At 37.7% G+C, this 24968-nt stretch overlaps 1 protein-coding gene, 1 long non-coding RNA gene and 1 pseudogene across 6 annotated transcripts in view; 1 reads left to right on the forward strand and 2 right to left on the reverse strand.

Annotated features, from left to right (window-relative positions):
* The window catches only part of LOC148742508 (uncharacterized), a 59367-nt gene extending 58599 nt beyond the window's left edge, over positions 1-768 (forward strand). For all 5 annotated transcript variants that reach the window (XM_088757097.1, XM_088757068.1, XM_088757062.1 and 2 more), the window contains one exon: positions 354-768. The gene's annotated coding sequence lies outside the window, so the exon portion shown is untranslated. The remainder of the gene's footprint in view (positions 1-353) is intronic.
* Positions 769-1157: 389 nt separating this feature from the next.
* Positions 1158-3232, reverse strand: LOC148742511 (uncharacterized). Its single transcript, XR_016000122.1, has 3 exons — positions 2985-3232; positions 2366-2458; positions 1158-1465 (listed from the first exon to the last, which is right to left on the reverse strand). It is a non-coding gene; the product is annotated as an uncharacterized LOC148742511 (long non-coding RNA).
* Positions 3233-18267: 15035 nt separating this feature from the next.
* Positions 18268-19123, reverse strand: LOC148742512 (uncharacterized; annotated as a pseudogene).
* Between the last annotated feature and the right edge of the window lie 5845 nt (positions 19124-24968).

Raw genomic sequence — 24968 nt, forward strand, 5'->3', positions numbered from 1 at the left:
TTCACCCAGAGCCCTGGGGTCTCTTGAAAAGTTTACAGTTTTGTGAGTGACATGTAGTTTGTGTGGTTTCTTTTAATTTCGCACCAAGGCCATGATATTTTTACTTATTGACCACTTTCATAAATGGCTGCCGGATTAATATTCTTTTGTTTAAATTTAAACTAGCCTTTCTGGCCTCGCTTGAGATAGTGTATTATTTTGAATTTTGTACTGGAGAACGAGGCCAGAAAGGCATCATTTGTGTTCGTTTTCATACTGGGAAGGTTATATTATTCATTTAACTTGTAGTTTTTTGTATTGTTTTGTTTTGTTTTAATCATACAATGTATTTACGTCTTTTTTATCCCCCACAGCCGGATTCAATGCTCGTAAAATGGATACAAGCTGTTTTGAAAACCTTAAAAGCGGCAGAGGCGGCCCGTGGAAGGGTAACATGTCCTATTTCTCCATATGTCTATTGAAGGGAGAATCGTCTGTAAAACTGATAAAAATAACTCTTAAGACGTTCCAGCTTTTTGCTTCCTGTGGAAGACGCCTCGTTCCATCACACGGAGGCTGATGACGTCGCCTTTCAGTAAACGAAAAAGCTAAAGATGGAGCGTACCGCGTGATCAGCTAGGTCTTCATGGACGGAAGAAAAACAATTTAATGCCCTCTCTGGCAGACATTTTTCCTGCGCAGCTAAAAATACAATTTGAATTGTAAATTGGCGAGTTGTGGTGGTTTTGTTATAGAGGAGACACATATAAATAAATCGAGTGAACCTGCCGTTGTGTTTTTGGCTTTCTAAATCTCTGTCTTTCTGATTCAGTCAAACTGTATTCGTCAACATCATCACTTTAACTGGTTTTAAAAGTACATGTGGTCTAGTAATATCTGCGGAATCACTTCGGCTTTAACGGCTCTGGTTACGGTACATACGTAATAATGTCAGCTCAGGGGCTGTGATGTTACATCGTACATTAAGAGATAATTGTCAAGAAAAGTCATTTTATCCCAGTGAAAGTTTAAAAAGCTTTGAAATCAAATAAACAACCAAAACTAAGCAATTTTTTTCGCGAAATAAGGAAGAGAAACACATCTGAATATGAAAAACCAGGATGAGAATGGGTCAGGGGAAGGGAGATAGGATGGTGTTACAGATGCGCAGTGCGTGCTAAGTTTCAACCCTTCAGTTTCTCACCCTTTTTAAACGGAATTTCAACTAAGAGATCTTTCTCAGTCATTTGGATTCAAATCACATTCGTAAGTCATCACTTGTTTGTAATATTTCGTCCTGGCGTAGAAATGCAGCCAATCAAGAACATCTATTCTTGGGAAGAAGACCTTGCATATTCCGCGGTTAGTTGGGCAGCAGCAGCAGTTCATAGAAATGTTTACTTGGCAGTCCCTGCCGTCACTAATTTTCCCGCCGAAAATATCAAGGGCTTGGTAGATGTTTTCTTTGAGCGAACACGTTCAGCATCTGCAAACAATATAACAAGATGCATTTCAATCACCTTCTTACTTCGAGTGTGTTTCTCAACAGACCATCGTTGACCGAGCAGGTCACTAAAGTTACCTAATTCACGACACAAAACTCGGCTCTTGTTAGGAAACTGGCGTGGAGTTGCAGGAGCTTACATAGTGAAATTCCACCTTAGCCAACCGCTTTTCGGAGATTATATTACCTTAAAAGCTGAAAAACCATCTGTTAAATCTTACCACACGTAGACTGAGGAAAGCGAAGAAGGAGAAAATAGGCTCTAGCGACATATGGCCTACGTCAAAACTGTAGAAGATCGTACCAGTTCACTGACTGATGTTGATTGAAATCATTTTGAACTTAAAACCAAATTAGGGGATCACAAATGTTTCATGGCAAGGATATCATTTGTTACTTAATAAATGCCCACGTAGTTAGTAGGGCTGCCTTGGTAAACCTTAGTTAGGGGATCCCACATTTTTCCTTAACATGCGAAACATTTGTTAGGCAAGAGTTTTCTACGGTACACCGCGACCACACTCGTACCCATCTTTTTCGCACTCAACTTTAAAATACAGATACATTTCTGTGGCAGTGTTCACCACGAGGGAGATACAGCAACATGGAGTTAATATTGGTGGGCTGTGCTCTGGTTTATCTGAAAGGTTTTGTGTGAAGGCCAGGTCATGTGTAATACTCTTGGCCAAGGCACTACTTTAAAATACCTCTACCCAACCAAGAGTACCGTACAAATGGGTGGTGGCGTTACTGTCAGGGAGACCTCATGTAGGCCTAAGATGACATGCGTCCCATTCATTCAGATCAACTCCATACAGATTAAAATCTACAAGTATTTTCCTTAAGTTGAGCGGGTGGCATATGTCTTCGTGGGAGTTTTACCATGATTTGTCGTCTATATCCTGCATCTGAGTCATTGTTGAACCGTGGGACGATCTCACCGGTTGTCGTTCTCGTATTCGCCCCAGGTGCAGCCTGCAAAAAAGGCCATCCCTTATTTTTGTGTGCTGTGATTGCTTAGTGATAGGAGGTGTGTGGGGGCATAAGAGTTTGAATAATAGCATAAGTACAGGCGTGAATTTTTTCTCGCTCCTCCCCTCACGCGATACGACTCACACTTCGTGCCCACCTCACGATTGTCGCCTTTCGCCTGGAAACGTAAAACAACACGCCGGTTTTGCTGGCTACTTATTAGCTACTGCATGAGAACTAATTGTTTATTGTACAGGTAAAAGGTCTTCAGCTTTTATTTATTTTTTTTTGGTCTGAGAAATTGAAAAGAGTAAACCATTGAGGAAAATGAAATGCTGAATTGGATATATGTTTATCCTTTCGGAAGAGACGTCGACGAAGCAGATTTTTAAAACAAACACTGAGTTTAATTACGTTTTAAGTTTTTGTCGAACTACAAAGGAAAGAAAATATATACATTACAATATTTTACAGATACAACTAACTACAGGAATAACAAAAGTTACAAGAAAATCGCTAAACTACTTACAATTCTGTGCCTTCTCTTCTGACTTTTGAAGCGAGGGATGTATCTATTTATACTTTTACAAAAATATGTAAAACATGTGTATTATGCAAAACAAATGCTCCATTGACATTTTTGACAAGTTCTTCCCAAAAATTTCATTATGATCGCAAAATCCTTTGTTATTCAAATACTCACAAAACCCGTGGAAGTAAAAGTATGATTGACTATTCAGTTTACTACAGTTTTGAATATTTAATTCAAGATCGGATAACGACCTTTTGATAGCACTTATAAATTAGGAGTATTACATTGATAGCAAACTGAACTGCGAAATGTCTTACCTTGAAAAAAGTTAAAACTTTCAATAACCAAAAATAATATATTCGAGAGCTAGATTAATTTTTAAGATTATGCTGGGTGGAAATAAGCATTCTTGTGGCTAGCAGTTAAAACAGGTTGAACTTTATTTTAGTTTGTCTTCTTCGAAACAGTTACATATTTAACTTACCGGTTAAACTTTTTTAAGGCTACTTGTGCCTGTCGATAAAAAAAAGACACTTTGGCTCTTTCAAACGAATTAAAAATAAAACAGACTTTACGTTTATCAATTGCTTGCGCAAAGATCAAATACCAGCTATAAATATCTGTGTGGGCTTTTTATATATGTTGATGTCTGTTAGACAATTTGGCTCTGCTCGAAGAGTTCTGATTATAATTTACAAGTCTAAGTTGCTTATGGTTATGGCAGAGCTTCTCTCGCTTTCTTTAGTTGTGACTTTGTAGTTTACCTGTTCTTTCATGACTGAGATGGTCTCCCATTCAGGAGCGGATCCAGGATTAAGTCCAGGGGGGTTCGGGAGATTTTGAAAATCAGGTCTTCGGAAACATGATTTCCAGCATTTTGAGGGAAAATTTAGGGGGTTCGACTCAACCACCCGAAACACCTCTGGATTCGCCCCAGCACTGTACTATTCTGGGAAAGATTCACAGTTTACCAAATATTTCTACTGTATAGGAGGTAAACGACTACGCCGAAAGCCTTGATGCCACTAAAACCAGGACAACCCCAGCTGAGACAAGCATTTCCCCTAAAATTTCCCATTCATTTCCCTTGCGTTCATTTAAACACACACGTGCGTGCATACGTAAGCTATAGGTCCATGTTCAATTACTTAAACTCGTCAACAAAGCCTGATATCCATATGAAACGTCCCGTTAGCTGATCAATAATGAAAAAGTTAGGCGAACAATAATATGTTTAGGGTTAGGTTCTTCGGTAGGAGAGAAAGTAAATTAAAATATTTCAGTGATGTCTTCAGCTCGATCATGGTTTCCCACAATCTTCGGGCAAAAAGAAACACTGTAAACATACCCAACGATCTTTATCTTACTTGATTTCGCGAGAACTTTTATTTACAGTTTCTCGGGTACTTAATTTTGCGATTTTGGCGAAACAATACTTCGCAGGGTTCTATTATCGCTTTTTCAATAGGCAAATTAAAAAAAGGCATTAAATTTGCAAAATCGTTTCATTTTGCAAACTGTCTTAACATTTAATGAAGATGATTACTGGATTCTCTGTTCCACAAGCCAAATCTTTGTAAATTAACCTCATTTGACAACAGAAGATAGAACATGAATAGAAGTTACCTGTAAGAGCAATTAGTCATTTGAGTATTTGTTGACACATATCTTGAAAATGTTGTTTTTTCGAGTTTTGATAATTTTTTTTCTGCGATTTGAATTCTCCAAAGAGGATTAGATATCGCTTGTTTATATTCTGCGAGGATTTTTTCATGCGCGGGTCTTTACTTTAGTGATTTATTTGCAATCGCGAAAAACGCGAAATTAAAGATCCCCGCAATTAAGTACGAATAAGGTAATCCAGCTTCTAAATAACAAATGGTGCTTAGGTGTTTATTTTCGTTAACACAGATTAAGATATGTTACCCATATAATAATTTTCAGCAAATGCACTTAACTTTAGACACTGAATCTTACAATAGATTTACTGTTTACGAAGTTGAAGGTATGTCACTTTCGATGTACAGAGCAGGAGGAAGTATCGGCGTGTGTTAAAACTTCCTTTCGAAAATAAAAGTAGGGCATTTGGAAAGCTAATTATAAAAAGCTGGAGACACGTCTGAAAACTCGTAAAAGAAAGGTAATACGACTAGAAAGGCTAGAGGCTGACTTCCTTTTGTGGTGGATATTCCCCTAGCTCTGAAAAATTACTCGCGCCATTTTATTTGCCTTAACTAGCTAGTGTGAGCACTGTTTTTCTCTTCTTTTTTTTTTCCAGTTTAGCTTGATTAAACACGCTGAAAAACTACTTGTCAGGAGCTATGGGAGATAAATATATGTCGAGCCTCTATGTTGGTAGCTTACGTATAACCCCACCGGCTTGAAACATCTGTTATGGTTTTATTGATGTATACACGAATAAAATATTTGTTCTGTCATTAAAAGCGACTGTGGCATAAAAACACTTTAGCAGAGAAAGGAAACAATCCCCATTCAGGTAATCTTGTAGTTTTCTTTTGTTATAACTCTGTTATTGAAAATGAGTCAAGTAGAGTTTTTGCTGTACTGCCGGAGAAAAATAAGAGGAAAAAACCTAGGGTAGAAGAACGAAACGTTGTGCCTCGTTTTCTGAGCAATTGACCTCTATGAAAAATTGTGACGACAACGAGTTTGCAATTTTTCTGTTTAAATTATTACTCAGCCTCCAAAGGAACTTAATTACAAAAAAAAGCTACATAGAATACTTCTAGAATTGAGATGGGTGTGACTGAACATTTTCTTCTATCACCGTGAGCGTCAAAACAGTGGTAAAATAGTAGACCATGAAAATGTGCCGGATGTTGCTAAAAGTCTTTAATTACAAACGATGTTTAGAAAGAGCATTAAAAATTCAGAAAGTGAACAATTTTTATTGCAGGAGTATCAACCAACCTACACAGGGCTAGCGTCATTTCGAACATGTGATATAAGCAGCTAAAACACTCCTGAAATAGTGTAAGGTAGAAATTATTTCGCTTATCCATTCAAACGTCTGTCGAAGGGTGTTTGGGTGCTTCGATGGGCAAAATAGCGTGGACATTATCAGCATACTGTAGCCATAGTGGCCAAAGGAACGCTTTGTCGTTAAGGCATAAATGTCCTGGTTCAATTACGAGACGAAGAAAGTAAGATTGAAGCCGAGGTAACACTGAACCGCAACATATACAACGTATAGATGCACTGAGGTGCCGAGGAGAGTCATGCAGATTAGATAACTTTCAATTTTGATACTCATTTGTTTTCTTTTTCCAAGAAAGATGTCCATCAACACCATGTGGACTTTCACTTTTGTTTTGGGTAAGTCGGTTGCGCTTGTTGGTAAAAGACACGTGTAGTTTTAACGAGCGAGTTTGAGGCGAATGATTGTAGTTTGGGTATCAGAACAAACGTAAGTGTGATTTGCCGAGGGTAAGCTTGAATTAATTCTATCGGTAGGATAACAACTAATAAGCGATGTTTTTAGGTGAGTATTTTGTTAGCATATTCACGTAAACTTATGGGCAGAACCAAGGGAAATCATTAACATTATCTATATGCAGAATAGCTGAAGGAAAAAATCTGTGAGATTCATCGGCTCTAATTGTATATGTTGACTACTACTGTTTTTTTGTTTAGTTTTGTTTGTTTGTTTTTTTTTTCTTCTTCTTTTTTTATACAGGCTCGATGCCTTTTTAGCAGTTCCTTCTTTTAACTAACACGAATAAAATAATAATATTGTATTTTATAATTTTGGGGAGTTTATGTTCTTCATAAATCAGCCATTAGTGATAAATGTTAGGCCGCGTACACCAGCTACATTTAGGAAAATACACATGATACAAAGGGGGGAAGATTTTTCGGCCACTAAGGATAATTTCGCGCAAATTTTAACCACGATTTAGACAAGCATTGCAGGCTGGCAGTACAACTTTTTTGAAGGCGGAAGTTATTCAAACCTTACCAGCAGCATTTAAGACAGTTCCAAACTAGAATATCGTATTTGTGTGAATATCATTTGTGAAATCCATGCTTACCTCATAGATCATCAGTGACATCGTTTGAATCAAATGGCGCAACATGAGTCGATTGTTAATTAATGACGTAGGAGTTTGACTTGCTTAGATACTAGTTTGTGAAAAATAAATTCCTCTCATATTACAGGTGCACAAGAAAAGTACTGGGAAAATTTCTTCATGAAGCTAATCTGAAAGTTTATCAATAGTTTACATTATCTTTTACGTACACGATAACAGAGACTTGAGAACGAGATAAACAACCATTGGCCAACTTATTGTACAAAGTGTACTCACTTATTACTCTATGAAATTATTTTCTTTATAATAGCTGCGATAATCACAGAAGTTTACTCCAGGCAATATACGATGCGAGACTTTGATACAATTCAGGTCCTTCAAGTGGAGAAAGGACAATATGTGGAAATAAGATTTGGCATCTGGAAGGCCTCGTGGTCTGGAGCACCTTGTGCTGATGAGGAGTATCTTGAGATCCGTGATGGCTATAATCAGTCTGCCAATCTACTGGGTGTATTTTGTGGAATGAACACTCCTTTTTTTACCCTGCGATCCAGTGGACATAACATGTGGTTAAGATTTTCACCTCAGCATGGATACCGGTTTAAATTTGATTGAAAGTATGAGGGAAAAGCAAGGAATGAAAGAGGTAAGATTTTTCAGGCTTAAATTTTTTCATTTTCTTATTGGTATAATTCCTGCCAGTAAGAATAGTTCATAACTTGTGTATTTGTTGATAAATATCCTGCATATATGTTGTTGCTATTACATGTTTTTTACATCCATTGTGAAATCACTAGTGGTTCCTGTAATCTGATTGGCTCTAAGTGATGCGATTTATTCACAAATCGCACCATTTTTTTCTCTAAATCGCATCATTTTACGCTTGACTGAGTTTTTGACACATGACGTCAAATTAAGTCTTTCTGTTTGGATACAAAATAAGATGTAAAAGCGTTAGTGGTTCCACTTTTTACTTAAAAACTGGCTCAGTACTGCATCAGTAGAATATTTGAATTGACCTGTATTTGGGCGATTTCAAAATTGATGTAATAAAGTGGTAATTGAACCTCGTGTCGTGCAATTTTGGTCTGAAATCATACTTGTGATTTCAAATCGAACTCGCGCTGCGCGCTTGAAATCACACGTATGACTTCAGCCCAAATTGCACTCCACTCAGTTCAATTACCATTATCAATCATTTTTTTCTGTGTTGTGGATTTTCTATAGGGGACTTAATTTCGCGTGATTAAATTCTGCGAGGATTTTTTATGCGCAGGTCTTCAACTCCGCAAATTTGAAAACTTTAATCTGGCTTCTAGCCTGAGATAAAAAATAGTGTTTAGGCGCCTATTTTCGTTAGTGCAGATTATGATGTTACCCTAGTAACAATTTTCCGTAGATGTACTTAACTTTAGACACCGAGTCTTACACTCGAGTCTCGGTTTAGGAAGATGAACCGCCTTCCAGTTAGCTCAGTTGTTTAGAGCGCTGGACTGTTGTGCGGGAGGTCGAGGTCGATGGTTCAAGCCCCGGCCGGACCAACACTCAAGGTCTTAAAATAACTGAGGAGAATGCGCTACCTTTCTATAATATCAAGAAATGGATAGACATTCTAGTCTTCTTGGATAAGGACGAATAAACCGTAGGTCCCGTCTCCTGCATCTATTAATTAGTTAATTTGGTTAGGCAGGGGACGTTAAAGAACCCACTCACGCGATTACTGTGATGTGGTCTGGCCTGTTTACTGGGAATTGGGGGGGAGGGGGCATCTTCAAATAAGTCTTCTTCGATTGTTTGTAAACTGCTGGTGCAGTCCGGCCAAAGTTCCCCGAAAAGTGTTGTGATGCGCATTTGATCATATCCACATGTTAATTTGCGCAATATAAATATTAAATTATTATTATTATTATTATTATTATTATTATTATATTTTTCGATGTAAATATCTCGACGTCTCATTGGGTTTGTGTTTGTGTTTAGTTCCTGCAAATCTAATGGAAGTCGCAAAGACTCAGTTTGTCCTGCTCAACCATTCTTCATCTCTATGGTGCCCGGCGGAAGGTGGACCGGCTCCTCGTATTGTCTGGAGAAGGAATGGTGCTGTTGTGCAAAACAGCACTAGTGTGCGACTCCGAGTTAACGTGACTGAACAAGAAAGAAATACAAAATACAGCTGCGAGGTGGACGACCATGGTCAGTTGAAGAGGATTAACATCAGACTTATTGTCGAGAGTAAGTTTCAAGTTATACTTTACTTTAAGAAGAGTTCAGCTGTTGTTTAGGCTTATGTTAACCTTACGATTTGTCTTTAATTTTGTTTTAGAGTGAAATTGTCTACAATTTTTATGTAAGGGTAATCTCACAAATAATATTTATCAAGTAAATCAATTTCAACTGCAGCGTAGTTTCATATCTCGGACAAAAAAAATTACTCGCTACGTTATTTTTAATGATTTTGCGTTTAATTACTGCGCAGGTTACAGGTTGCTTAGAGCGGCGTTTATTCGTGTTATTAACGAAAAGAGAACAACACGTGACATAAAAATTTGTTCAAATTAGGCTCGTAAACTTATTTCAGTGTAAAACATTTCTTTTCTGTTCAATATGGTAATTAGCTTTCTTTATTTCTATTTCACTTTTGTATTTGATTAACGAATTCGGAAGTGAAAGTGAATTCATTGCAAACATGTTGGATGGGATTTTCTCACCAAAACGAGAGAGTGAATGAAATTTTAAATATACTTCTGTTTTGTCGTTTGTTTTTTCGTGTTTAGCCTTGAATGAGTGCTACTGCTGAGGAAGAAAAAATTAAAAAATAAAGATATTAAAATCTGCGCTTAACTTTGTAAATTTTTCACAAGCCACGTCAACTAAATGAGACTCCTTTTTAAGAAAATCTTTTCTTAATAAAGCTTAATTAGGTATAATTAGGGTTTGTTCGACAAGGAAACTGACAGGCAAATGAGAAACAGCGGTATGAATCCAGTTTTTAAATTTTCAAGGCCCTTAAATTTACGATCGCGAATTGTTCATGCTCCATAGTAATCGATATCATCCATAACATTCTGTGCACCTAGAGCGAACCTCTCGAGAGTAATCTCCTCTTATGGAGAAAATCCGTCCGTTGGAAAGAAATGGAGATAGAAATTGTCAAATTATTAATTTTTGACATTTGACTTTCTTTGCCGATTAAATAAAGTTTTCTCTCCTAACCTTCACATCAGCGGCCTTGTGCGGTTGTCTCTTTATTTTATGGCATTTTATCTGTTACGCGCAATGGTTTAATTGATTTTTATTTCTAAGTTCATGACAATTTCAACCTCCTATTTGTTTTTCTGTGGTGTTGTATGAGTGACATCATCTGTTAAATATCGCGTTGATGGAATCGGCTTTGATTGAATTTTACTTAATGTCTTTGATTTTAATGAATGAGCAATATATGAACTTGCATGGATCTTCACCAGTTCGCCTTCTTCAAGGTCTCAAATTACCTCACGGACTAAAGAACGTTCTTGCCACAACGCTATTAACATGGGCCTGCTTGACGGCCACAACACTCTCTGAGAGCGAGGCCTCAACGGTTAGCAACCGTCTAGTATCTACTGCCGGTTCTCCTTTTTTGTAAACGAACTGAGATTTGCTTGTCGAAGTTGCTAACTTTCCGGAAATTCATTCTTCTCCCCTGATTCTAAACAAATTATTTAACGAGTGCATTCTGGTGCAGCGTTGTTCGAATTCATGTAAACATTTGTGAAAGAAGTCTCACGTTGGAGTGGCCTAGACTTTGAAATTGTACTGGAAGCCAGTCTTGTTACCAGTTTGAAGGGGAATGATTGGAATTAATCATGCTTTGACCTTTCTCCTCATTGGAAAGAATTCGACCAGTTCTGAAATAATGTGATTACTCACAACTTTCGTATTCTTGGCTTTTCTGTGATTTCTGTCAATAATCAATGGATTTAAATGAATTAAAAACGAATTTAAATAATAAATCAAAGTTTATTAATTTTCGATATTTAGCGATTGACTGCACTGAGAAACTTATCCAACTATAATTGATAATGCATATGGTGAACCTATTTTCTTTATCTCACGTGAAGAAGTATGTTGAAAATAACACTGCATGCAATTAATGATTTTCTCTGTACTGATCAAACTATTGAATATCTGAAGCCAGGTATTCGCAAAATCGTTCAGAATTGATAAATAAAAAAACATTCCAAAGTCTCAAGGCAAAGTGAATGCAGCTTTCTTTTGAGCTGAAATACAGTTGAACCCTGTTAATAATCGTAAGTCACTCGTAATACGCGCGCGGTGTTTAAGTCAGATCAAATAACCGCATAAGAAATTTATCGCCTGTTTCTCGCAGACAGTCTTACTCCCTTAGACGAAACAGACGGTTTGAAATCCCAGGGCGGAAGATCGAGCGTTGTAAGACCACATCTTTAATGAAATCATGTATTGATAATGATATCGCATAATAGTTTTACTAGCTTTTTATCACCTTTTTTCATCACATTTTTTCAAAAGAATTTGAATCTTAGAATATATATTCATATTACATTATTTGGTTATAAAGTCTCTAATCATATCGTTATATGATCCTATTATTATCATTAGGTTATAACTTTATAATACGTAGTTCAGCCCTTGGGCTGCCATGTGTTTCATTACTAAACCATGCTCGAGAAAAAGTGCACCTAACAAAGCCAATGTCCATAGGCCACGGAGGGCCGTTTTTCGGACAGGGTGGCCATTTTAATCGCGCGATGCACATGTTACATGAGGAAATTGAGAATGGTTATATTCGGTCTACTAAACACTAAAAAGAGCAAAATTTACCCCGTATTACCTTTACATTTCTTCTTATCTTTAGACAAATTAAGTGGAAAATAATAAAGAATACCTTCAATTCCCAACAAATCCCAATATTTAATTATTTTAGATCACACTAATTTTCATTCATGGCGAGTAATAATCATACCGGTGATTAAAAAAGACTTTTTGTTACAAAATACAGAACAAAATTTTTAAAAATCTGATTGGAAATTTGCCTTTCATTTCAGTGGGTGACATTTTAGTTTCTGATGATGTTAAGGAATGCTGCTAAACGGATGGTTTACTTTGTAACGTACCATCATCGATTTGATTGAACAGCTTTCGGTTGATGAAAATCTTTAAATAAAAGTGAATGATTAAAAACAAATATGATGCAAATAACAAGTTTAATTGAAGCCTGTTTTTGTTTGTCAGCTGAGTGCCCTCAGCCGTGTCAATGCAAAGTCCTTAAAGGTAACATGAAGGGCTTAGTATCAGCCAATTGTGAAGGAAAACAGCTGAAGTCAATTCCAAAGAGAATTCCGCGAGCTACAGGAAAACTGTAAGTACTTTGTATGCATCATATTAGACCTCAAATTTGGTTTCTGTGTGACTGAATTAAGGGGTGGCACAATGACCTCAGAAAGTATGAGGAGTTTGCAATTATTTCATTGGTGTAAACAACCACAAACATTAAGAACTTCAATCCAGAATAATATCTTGAATTTTGCAAGAAAATTTATATTCAACAAGCGCCAAAGGTGGGATTTTGTCAGGAGCTAAGGAGAAAAATTAACAGCTGAGACCAGACGCGTAGTTTTAAATTTGTGTTTTGGCATAAATTGTGATCTAAACTAAGCAGCAAAAAGTGAACAGGTCTCATGGATATAAAACGATCTGTGGGCAGAGATAATCTTAAAGCGATAAGAAATTTCTGACTTTGCAAATTGAAACTTTCAAAAGATACTATATTTCGGACTATCAGACTATTAGAGCACTTAATCTTTTGATTGAAACATACTCAAGGTAGGACATAAAAACTGACAGGCGACAAACACTGAAAAATTTGGTCCATCAGGACTATGTTCATAAGGCCCTCTTCAGGCGCTTTCAGACTTTAATGCGGGAAAAAACTTAATTCCTCAAGTGAAGCAGTTTGGAAATTTACACGTCTAGATGAGCTAAGGAAAATAATATTAGGATCAGCTGGTGATTTCGACTTCAGTAAATTTCTTAAACTCATTATTTCATATCGTAATCAAGGAGAATTAACCCGCTTCAAATCACTGCAGTGTAAAAATACTCGAACTAGACGGAAAATAGTCGATCTTGGGTCAGCGAAGTACAAAGTTCTTTGCATGAGACGCTGGCGCGCTCATCAACATATTGGTAAAAACCAGGTAGTAAATCTCAATCTGAAGGCCACCACGGTGCCCGTGATAAAAAAAAAACGGACTGGAGGATTATAAAGGCTTTAACAGCTGCAACACTTCCCGTGAGCTTGCATTTGGGAGAATGACCGCCGACCATAAATCTTCTAAGCTCATCGCGATCATATAAAATTTTTACTTACTATCGCATTGAGAAGAAGTAGAGTTTTCCAGCAAAGCCGTAATCTTGTCAAAATCAATATCGATTAAGTTTTCAGATGGTATTCATGATTAAATTATTGGCAAATGTTAACGAGATAGATCGATGAATAAATTTGATTAGGAATTAGAAATGTATTTGTGGCTCAGTCAGTTTGCGTTGGTTCGATTCTGATTGTTTTATTTTGTTTTGTTTTGTCTTTTTAACTCTCTTTGCATCCGTCGCTCAGTATTAAGTGAATCCTCGCGGGTAGGTGTGGATGCCCCCATCGCACCCTCCCCAGATCCTGCCCCTACATGTCTACATTGACCCTGAAAAGTGAGACGCTTCTTCATATTTGACTCAGTTCAAGCCAATGAGCTTTGGAGCTTATTTCTATATTCACGGGAGATAATTCACTTAAAGCTAATGCACAAAGTGAGGCAGAATTTTTCTAAGGGCGGCATTGAAATATACATCAGTAGATAAACACTTGCTCCTGATCCTGATTGTGTAGGGAAGCTTAGTATTACATGTGTTTCAAATTTTTTAATTAAGAGAGCCAAAAAATATTTCGGGTGTTTCCCTTTGCATCATGATCATCAAATACTTAATTGTTTTTCGCTGGTTCTAGTGAACAGAGAAAACATTGGTCAAAGCTCTGGTGTTTTTGAAGAATAATCTTTACATAGAGAATTAATCATTTCAAGTGCACACGTCACCTTGAGCAAAAACTCATAGCAAGTTTATTTCTACATGAAGCTCCGAGTCAAATCAACAAGCAGCATACAGACAAGTCCTTAATCATTTTGTAAGCTGTGAAATTTAGGTTCACAGCCGAGTAAATTAGGTAATTGATTTGTTAATTTGTTTCTAGGGACCTGTCCAAAAACGAGTTGCAGAACTTGTCAGCAGGGGCCTTTAGTAACAACACGAAGCTGGAACATCTGTAAGGACGACGTTTCTTTAGCATACGAACGTTTAGTGATGATTTTTTTTACCTCGTGCCGATGTAGGGAGGCCGAATTTCAACTTTCACATCAGACTGAGTTGGAATCCAAACTTCCTTTGGAGAAAATATAGAAAAACGATATTTCTTAAAAAGGGCAACCTCCCTTGCGCAGCTCAGTCAAATCACTTTAAATATTTATTTGGGGTCTCCGGTAAGAGACTCATCTTGGAAGACCTTACTCTACCATTGCAACAAGATATGACGACCCTTTTCGAGTGGTAATCAATAACCTCGCCCTACCCCAACCACGCCGTTTTTGTCTTCCAATCTCTTGACCACGTATATACCCAAGGATCCTATACCAAAGTAAAATTTATCATGATTGCACAGAAACATTATCGCCTGACGCAGATCCTTAACCAGAGCGTTTTAAACCATCAGACTGAAATGTCTCAGAGGATAACAAACAGTAAGAACTATAAGAAATTAGAGAGGCAACGCCAACAAAGACTTTAAAAAATAAATTTACTTATATTCGACTTTAACACTGGTCAACTTTCGTTTCGGATATATGGCCAGCGAGGTTAAAAGGAATCTGACAAAGGGTAATCTAAGAATTTCTCTTTAATTTCATTAAAGTCTACTTTAAATTTTCGTGAGGCAATGAATCTGATTAGAGTATTTGCCCTTTTTAAGATTTGTACCCCAACTCTAAAACGACATTAAGCTTTGCATTTGTTTATAGTATTTTAAAAAGTATCGTGTGCTTTCAAGATGTAGGAAAACATACATAACATAGGCAAGAGAGTTCACGCTTCGTTGTGATGACCTATTGGTTTCAGGGACTTGTCCAACAACCAGTTACAATATTTACCACCAGGAGTGTTTGCTGACATTGAGGTTTCCCCCTGGGAAGATTTGACGCTGTAAGTAAAAAAGTAAAAGAAAAAAAAATGAAATCAATTAATTGACCAGAGGACCCCTGAGGACATGTTGAAATCCAACAAAGATATTAAGAAATAAAAGCTAATGAAGAAAAACAATGTTGCTTCGAGTTGCAACTTCTCTGGCGCCGCAAAGCTCACTTTATTCTAAAAGAAGAAGCCGAGGTGGCCCTCACTGAGTTGGGCCTCCCTCTATGATGGAGGTGTTACTAAACAGAGTAACGTAGTAAAGAGTAACGGAGCAATAAGAAATTGAAACGAGTAGCAGGAACATTAATATTTTAATATTTCAATATCACTCGAAAAATAATTTGGGAGCAATCTCTCGAAGTGAGACCGGAGAGATCTCGGGATTTACTTTAGTTTTTTCAATCGCTCCTTACCTCTAACAATCGATTCTTTATCCTAACACTTCTTTTTAGAGTTTATTCTAAGCATCGCTGAAGGAAAAACAAATTAGAATTTAGACGCAAACCCAGCAGTAATGTGAATCATTTCGACTGTTTACGATCTGATATGAAGCACAAGCCGTGGGCCGGTTAAAGGCAGTAAATAGCACAATAAGCGTTTTTAACAATCCGTTTATTACTTCGAATTCTCTCATTTTAATTTTAACTTATCAAAGAAAACCCGGCTTCCGTCTCACGGTTTTGGGAGTGTTACTCCTGATTAGCTAAGGCGGTGTTACCAACCTCAGAAAGGACTAAATAAGCAAAACTATCTGGCCTCAGGAGCATTGAATATTACTATACCAAGTTAGATCTCAGGGAGTCAAGTGAAGAGATTTTCGAGTGTTTTGAAACTTACGACGCATAACTTAAATCGTACCAAGATTTTGTGAATTATATACTTTGCAATGCATTATGCTGACGACAAACCCGTGATTCCTTTCATCTGAATCGTAAGTGATATGCGAGTTATTATAAAATGACTCAACATTCTATTTTAACAAGTTTTTTAATTTGGAGAAGAAAACGGTGTGTTTTACAAGCCATCGTTTCAAAACAAAAATTATAAATCTTTTTGCGCGTCGCATACGAAGTCGTTTTAAAACCGTTCATGAAAAATCATGAGACAAAGGAGTACACGTTTCATTTAACTACAAAATCACCGTGTACAACATTTTGTGTTACTGAAAGTTGTCATCAGTGGGCATCCAGGCCTCAAAAGACAACATTTTTAAATCTAGAATGGATCATGGGAAGTGGGGGACCTCAGTACCTTGGAACACAGCACTGTATTTCTATCAAATCCTCGTAAATAAGAGGAGATAATTGTTGTTTAACCTGGTTACCATGGCAACGTAAAACTACTAAACAAGTGCATTTTAGACTTCCTAAGAGATTGAATGTAAAAGAGAACTACATATTGCAAGTTTACAACGATTCTGAAAGGTTTCTCTCTTAGTCTTATTACATATCTGAATACGAAAAATGAACAGATAATTGCTGGCTCAGCTGGAAATTTGGAAAGGTGCAAATTGCTAATAAGAAAGACTCCTCTACTGCAAATCAAGGTTTATGAAAAGCAAAACAAAAAGTCTTAAGTAGACAAATTAGGGCGAGACAAATTGCAGCTGAACATCCAATAGGAGCAACCGCTTTCCAACTGTCTACAACTACTTAATAAGATCACATAAAGCCTCTTTTTTTCACAAAGTTTGTATTATAGTTACCGTTAACGAAATAGTTTTTCCGTCATATTGTTACTTTTTAAGAGCATATCCGTGCAAGAATCAAACAAAATCGCAAATCTTGGGCAAAGCTGAAAAAAAATCAAATTCACTCGTCTTTTGCATATAGATAGCCTCTAGTAAGTATATGAATGCTATGTAGTTTTTTCCTTGAAATATCTGTTAATTCCTGAGAAAAACGATGGATGTCATTTTCACCTTAGGCACGACAAGTGGTGATCCCAAACACGTACAAACAGGGTCAGTGAAAGTAGTCAAAAATCACTTGAGTCGCGTGTCAAAACTCCGGCGCTAGAAAAGCTGTAATAGTTCCAATTTGTTTTAAAACTTGCCTTGGCGTAAACACCATGATTTCATAAACATTAGATTTATCTGAGTATTCATGAGAAGTGAAGAAGTTATCGTTATCCCGTGCTTCGTGAAACACTAGGCGAAAAATAACGATAATTTTGAGCGTGTGAGCGTTTTGATTTTAGAATTTCGTAAGATTAAGATTGACAATACCCGCGTTAACGATCTTTCAAAATATGTAAAGTTTACTTTTGGGGAATGAATGTGGGATTTTGTTAATAATTCTCATCGAAATACATAAAATCACGCCATGTTGTGTATGCGTGACCATTAACAAAAACAAAATCGTTTTTGTTTTAGAAATCCTAGCAACTCAAAAAGCGTAGAGAAGAATGGAAATATACTGACCTCAACTTGGATATAATATTCTCGAATTTTCAAAGTGCTTCATTTTACCGTTTGTTCAATTTCGTTCGTGAGGTTTATCATGAACAGAGCACGGGCGGCCCAAGCTGTCTTTAAGAACCACGCAATTAAGGAACACAATTTGCATATCGATTTATAAGGATTTGCATAGGATTTTCTACAAGATATCCATAGAGATAGTTAAAAGTGAAAATATTAAATAAAAATGGCTACCTTATTCCATACGTGTGTTGTTTGCTCCAGGTGTCGTTATTTTAACAATTTAACTTGATTTAACCGTTTTTTTTTAATCCTGGTCTTCTCTTGAATACTGGTTTTCCCTTCTCTTTAAGAAGAGAAAAGCAGGATAAAAAAACCCCGCTGAAATCAAATTAAATCGGTAAAATAACGACACCAGGAGCAAACAACACACGTATGGAATAAGGTAAGCCATTTATATTTAATATTTTCACTTCTAACTATCTCTATGGATATCTTGTAGAAAATCCCATACAAATCCTTATAAATCGATATACAAATTGTCTTCCTTGTGTGGTTCTTAAAGAGAGCTTGGGCCGCCTGTGAACAGAGAAGCCCGCCGCTGCAGCCACGATCAAAACCGGTTTAGTTATCGACGAATTCTTCGTAGCTCACTTTTCACGTGGAGGTGGCCGCGAGTGTAACCAACATATCCTGCAACGCACAGGTTACATTGTAATTTATAAACTAGACATTGTTGGTTAACAGTGGCTGGCTTGATCTCTCGAACTTTAAGGTCTTTGTTGAGTTTTCTGCTGATGAACACGGACTGAATTGTAGTCTTAATTTTTCCGCTGAAGTCTGTGAGATGTTTTTTACTACGTTAGCAGAGATCTGATCTTTAAATGGTATAATAAATCGGATGGGGGTGTGGTCGTGTCGGTTGATGGAATGTGCTGCTGGTCTGCCACCTTGGAATCTACGAATTGCTTGACAGCCAGATCGATTAAGTGCCTCGGGTACTTAAGCTTTAAGAATACAGTCTCAAGCCGATCGCATTCTTGTGAGAAGTACGACCAGTCGGAAGATAGGCGGTAAGATCGATCTAACATGGTGGTAATTAGACTGTGCCTGTACCGATTAGCCACGTGGCTCTGGAAGGGGAGTAAAAGACCCGTATTAGTCGGTTTTACGTAGACCTTGGTCTTGATTCTCGGAGCTAAGTTTAACAATTCAACACCGATGAAAGGAAGCAAGGCATTCTATTCCACCTCCCTAGTAAACTTTGCTGATGGGTGGCAGTGGTTTAGGGTGTCAAGAAGAATTCCGGCTGCTGCTATATCAGGCGTGATGGTAAAGGTGTCATCTACATATCGTCGATAATAGGAGGGAAATTTGCCATCTTGAACGAGTTTATCTTCAATGGAGCACATAAAGACAGTTTCTCGAGCTTACTAAATGTTCTAACAAATTTGATTGCCTAATTAAGGAGATGCTTTTTATAACAAAACTTAAACCATCCCTAAACATACAAACGGACTCGATTCGCGCCAAGGTATTCACTGGAAGAATTTGTGATCGTTTGTTATTATGCTGATTTGTCGAGACCAGAAAAATCAAATCCTTACATTATTTATTCACTTTGCCTTGAGAATGGTGTTATGATGACACCGAAACATCGGCTCTTAACGTTAATATTTGCTGGCTTTTTAAGAAATCGTTTCTGATCAAATCTTTTTATTACTTCTTTCAATTCTAAATTTCACATGTTTTCATTCCAGTCAAGTAGACGAAAAGTTATCTGTGCCATGGTTTTGAATTCAGTTACTTTTCCAAATATTTTTCAGCTTTTGTCTGCGAGGCGGTAAGGATAAACTCTCTTTCAAAAATGTCCTTACACCTCAGACAGGAGACGGGGCTTTAAACACCCACTGCAATATTACATCAAGCAACTGAGGTATTGAGCGTGTGTTTCAGGATGACTGAGTGACTGTCATTCACCCACAATCCTATAAAAGTCTATTGTAGACCTCCACATGATAAAATCATTTCCTTTTTTATATCAATCGAAATCCCCTGTGGTGGGCACCGATTCATCCATGAGCAACAGTTATTTTGCGTGAGCTGTGGAAAATAACAAGTGTGGGAACAGCGAACTAGTTAACTTGATCCTCGTTAAAACACTAATTTTCAAGTCGTCCGTGATTCACGAATGAGTGTAACAAATCCACTCAATCGCGCAGCATTGTTACATATGAAATGTGTACGATTTCTCTCTTAGTGCTTATTCATTGAGGTCATCTTTTCGTTTTAAGCGCCAGAATTTTATTGAGTAGCCGATTCTACGATATTGTATCTCTAAGTTTCCGACAAGTATTTTCTAAACCCCAGAGGCTTCTTTGAGGTAAGGTCAGTAAAAAATTGCAGAATGCAAACTATAGACTGGCTAGAAAATGCACACAGGTAACATAGTTATTTCGTCTAAATCCTTCTCAAATATTGTAACCTGCCTATTGTAACTTTTCGATGACGTCTTCCACGACATTCACCCACACTTTTCGGAATATTTTAAGCTTTTGTTTACGAGGTGGTAAGGGTAAGCTCTCTATCAAAAATTTTCTCAGACGTCAGTTCGGCAGGAAGTTGAAACACTCACTGCAATATAACCCCAAGAAACCGAAGTCCTGAGCGTGTGCTTCAGGTTGAGAGTGACTGTCATTCACCTACCATCCTTAGAAAAGACAATTTCTTTTACAAACTCAGTGTTTTATGTTGTAATTTAGGAACGATATTCCGTGTCGCTTCTCTGTCTTGATCAGAAAATTACAATAAGCTCTACACGAGGAGTTTGGCTGCCCGTTAGTGTCAGAGAATTTGCATTGTGCCACTAGCTTCCGCGGGATTGTAGCGGGTGTATTCAATCGTTCATCAGTGGTCTTGTAGTGGATGTGTTCCAGCTTTTCTTAGCGGTGCTGTAGCTGCTGCAGACAAACGTTCATCAGCGCAGTTACAACGGTTGCGTTCAAGGTTTGTCAGCTGTATTTAAGATGCCTCAAAACGTTCATCAGACGCATGCCATCTCACCGATTTCTCTCAAACTTTCACAGTTTAGGAGGGTTACTAAGTCATTCAAGAGTCCCGGGTAGATCAGGCTCCTGGACTATTCCTGGGGTATTAGAGTCCCTCCATCAAATCCTTGAGTAAAATGCTAAATTTAGCTTTTGTAGTTGTCCTCAGTGTATCCGTCTATCGTGTCCAATTTTGGTTGAAACAAAACTCGGATTTTGAATACGCAATGGTTATATTATAAAATACTTATGGACTGAGTTTGGTCGGCACAGACGGGAAAATATTTGGCACGCGGTCATGGCGCGAGGATGTCGCGCAAGCCATAATTTTTTCGTCCGGCCCTACCACAGTTAAAAAGTACAAATTTTTTTTCTGTTAGAGCTCTTTGAAAACTGTATTTTGGAAGTTGGCCCACTAAAAAAACCAAAAATGTCCTTGCCCGGCAAGCGTACAATGTGAGGTAATGTGTACCACATTGCACGCTTTCTAAGCTCTTAGCCCACCAGATTTAAGAGCCACTGGCCATAGATATCGAGAAACCGCCGACAGTTACAAAATTTCGTAGTTTATTTTATTTTTCCTAAAGGACCTTTTTGATTAACCTTTTTTTCGAATATTTGCGTTAGTCCAGTTAATGTTTACTGCTCTAAATTGGCAGAAATAATTATCCAAATTAATCCAACTTTAAAGGATCGTTTTCTAAAGGTTCAAAAAAGTATCAGACAAAACAGGATTAAAATCCATCGCATTCTGTCAGTGTGAGTGAGAGAGATTTGTTGGAAGTGCATTTTTCGAGCTAAACTTAGCCTTTTGCAACAAGGATTTGATGTGGAGACTTGTTTTTAATGTGTTTTGTTTTCACACCCTCAAGCCTTTCACGCTTATTCAATACTCATTTCTTAAAAATATTGACTTTATTTTTCTCTAAACTCGGCAAAATGTACCAAGTTTTGAGCGCAATATAAGAACTGTTACGAGGCGCGTATGGATGAAAAATGATGACCTTACGGAGAGTTGTCATCGCTGAGCATCCAGGCCTCAAATGACAACATTTTAGAGTTTGAATGAACTATGGGGAGAAAAGGATCTCGGTACCCAAGAATACATTGCTGTATTTCTGTTAAAGCCTCGCAAATCAGTCGTATGACGATAGGATATTTAGTTACAAGTTTTTCTGCTACATCAAAAATTACTACTATTTCTCCCCTAATAAATATTTAATGATGTCTTCTTATCTTAAGTGTTATATTTTACTGAATAGCCGATTCTACGATGTTATATCTCTGAGGTTTTTATCACCCTTGCAATCTGGCGTGGGTGAGACAAATTTTACCTTCTGAGTACTATAAAAGTTTGCTCGTGTACGATAAAAGGATTCAGAAGAACATACTACACATTCAAAGTCTTTTCTCTTGCTTTAAGTCCTTATTAATTCAAGAATAATTTTGTCAGTTACAAGTATTTTCTAAGCCGGCCCTTGTGGCTTCTTTGAGGTATGGTTTCTTCACGGGAGGATCAATTAAAAAAATACGGAATGAAAACTGTGGACTGGCTAGAAAATGCGCCCAAAGAACACAGTTATTTCGTCAAAATAGTTCTCACTTGATTTAACTTGCGTTTTGTTACTTTCCGATGTCGTCTTCAGAATGCATCCACGTACTTTTCGGAAAATATTCGGCTTTTTTTACGAAGTGCTATGGCTAAGCACTCTTTGAAATATTTTCTAAGACCTCAGCTCGGCAGGAGCTTGAAACACTCACTGCAATATAACATGAGACACTCACTGCAATATAACATGAAACACTCACTGCAAAAGAACATCAAGAAACTAATGTGCTGAGAGCGTGTTTCAAGATGAGAGTGACTGTCATTCACCTACCATTCTCATAAAAGTCCATCTTAGGACTCCATAGTGTTTACCCTTTCAGCTGATGGAATCGCTAATGTAATAGAAGTACACTCAGCTACCGATAATCAATCACTCATTGATTTGAATTGTAGGGACATGAAAAGGGTAAGCTGAATTTAAGGCGGTTAAGGGCACTTTCAAGATAAAGGAATATATTCTCTTCTAACAAATTATCCGTTACCTGAACATCTCTACTGAAGAATACGTTTTGTTTTGTTGACTTGTTGACAATAGAGACCTGTCCAACAACAGGTTACAGGATCTATCACTAAGTGTGTTTGCTGGCATCAATGCTTCCGAAGATGCAAAGAAATAAAGCACTCACAGCGGCGCTGTGAGTCCTTTATTTCTTTTCTGAAATAAAAATTAATTATCACATCTTGATGTATCCTATCAGTTGAAAACACATGAAGGGGAGTTACAAAAGGCTCATTCTTGAATAGTCAATACTAGATAGAATTTGTGCTCGTGGCTCGAATGAAAATTCAGTATATATTTGATCTGTGTCAGTTGAATCTTCTTTGTGAGTTCTGGAGGAACTTAAAGCAGCTTGGAAGTTTACATATCTAAATAAGCAAAGTGAAAGTGATATTTGGCTAGGCTGGAAATTTGGACCGGCGCGAATTGCATAGTTACTTTTTTAACTAAACATTTCATGTTGTAGTCAAGGAACAATCAGTTTCGCGTCAGATCTCTGTAGGATAAAAAAAGACTCACACTAAATGGAACACTGTCGATCCTGATTAGAATAATACAAAAAGCACTACTCGAGAAGTACAGCGGCGCGTTAGTGTCAGAGAATTTCCATCGTGCCATTGGCATCAGGGCATTGTAGCGGTTGTATTCAATCTTTCATCAGTGGTCTTGTAGTGCATGTGTTTTAGGTTTTTTCAGCGGTACTCTAGCTGTTGTATACATGCGTTCATCAGCGCTGTTACAACGGTTGCATTCAAGGTTTATCAGCTGTATTGAAGATGTCTTAAAGCGTACATCAGCGTTCTTGTTGTCAGTGTCTTAGGAGTCTGTCCACGCGAGGACCGGGCAGGCGTGACAAACGCCATCTCACAGATTTCTTTCAAACTTTTACAGTTTTTGAGGGTCACTAAGTTATTCAAGAATCCAGAGTAGTTCAGGCTCTTGGCCTTTTCCCTGGCGTATTAGATTCCCCACCTCAAATCCCTAGGGTAAAAAGCTAAATTTAGCTTTGGTGGTCGTCGTACGCGCGCCCATCTATCGTGCCCTATTTTGGTTGATACAAAAGTTTAAGAATTGTCAACACTTATTAGTCATAATAAAATGCTTATGGACTGAGTTTGGTCCAGGTACACGGAAACATATTTGGCACTTGGCCATCATAGCGCGCGAATCTCGCACATAACCTCAAGTCAAAGTTCTCCCGTGCGGCCCTCCCACTCAGTCAGCAAACACATATTGTCCATGTTGGAACTCGTTGAGAACCGTAATTTTGAGGCTGTCGCAGGGAAAAAAAAACTTGCCCTTACCGACATTGTACACCCAATAAACTCAAAGGAAAATTTCAAGTGTTCAAAGATTTGATGCCAGCAATGCTGTGCCTCTTCATGATCATATTTTGGAAAGAGTCTTGAATTTCTGCGACAGAATTGCAATTTCTTCAACGTGGTGTAGCACTCTTTCACCTCTCCTCTCCCCCCTCCCCCCATACTTTTAAATTGACAGTGACAGGAAGTTAAACGCATTTTGGGAACACCCTGCGTTATCAGATCGCAAGAAAGCCTCAGTAAGTTTAAGATAATTGGACTTTAAAGCAACAAGCGTAAGGAATGGATGCCACGGCGCTGCATCACCGCTGGTGAACTCTTAAACACCTCCACTACAACTTGCCTGGTGAATCCTATAAGACAACCACAGTACTGATGAACGCTTGAATTTTAACCATAAAAACGACACTGAAGAACGGGTTCTGTTTCAATACAATGTTACAATTAACAATTGGTTCATGCTTTAGCGTGCACTATCGAGTTATGGAGCACGCGAGAAGTTTGGAGAGCACGAAAGAAGCGTAAGAGTTGCCCGAGGCGATAGCCGAGGGCAACTCTAGCTTCTTGAGTGCTCTCCAAACTTCCCACGTGCTCCATAACTCGATAGTGCACAGCTGAAAGCATGAACCAATTGTTTTAGAACATAGCCGGTAGAATTGTGCATCAAATCCGACGGGAAAAATGGACAACAATATCAGTTGAAGCGAATCGTGACGGCGCTGATGCCGAGTCTCCCTTTCCTTTGTTTTTCTCTTTTTCTGCCACATTTAAGAACTCTAG

The sequence above is a fragment of the Stylophora pistillata genome, chromosome 1 (genome assembly GCF_964205215.1).
Source record: "Stylophora pistillata chromosome 1, jaStyPist1.2, whole genome shotgun sequence".
NCBI classification, from domain to species: Eukaryota; Metazoa; Cnidaria; class Anthozoa; order Scleractinia; family Pocilloporidae; genus Stylophora; species Stylophora pistillata.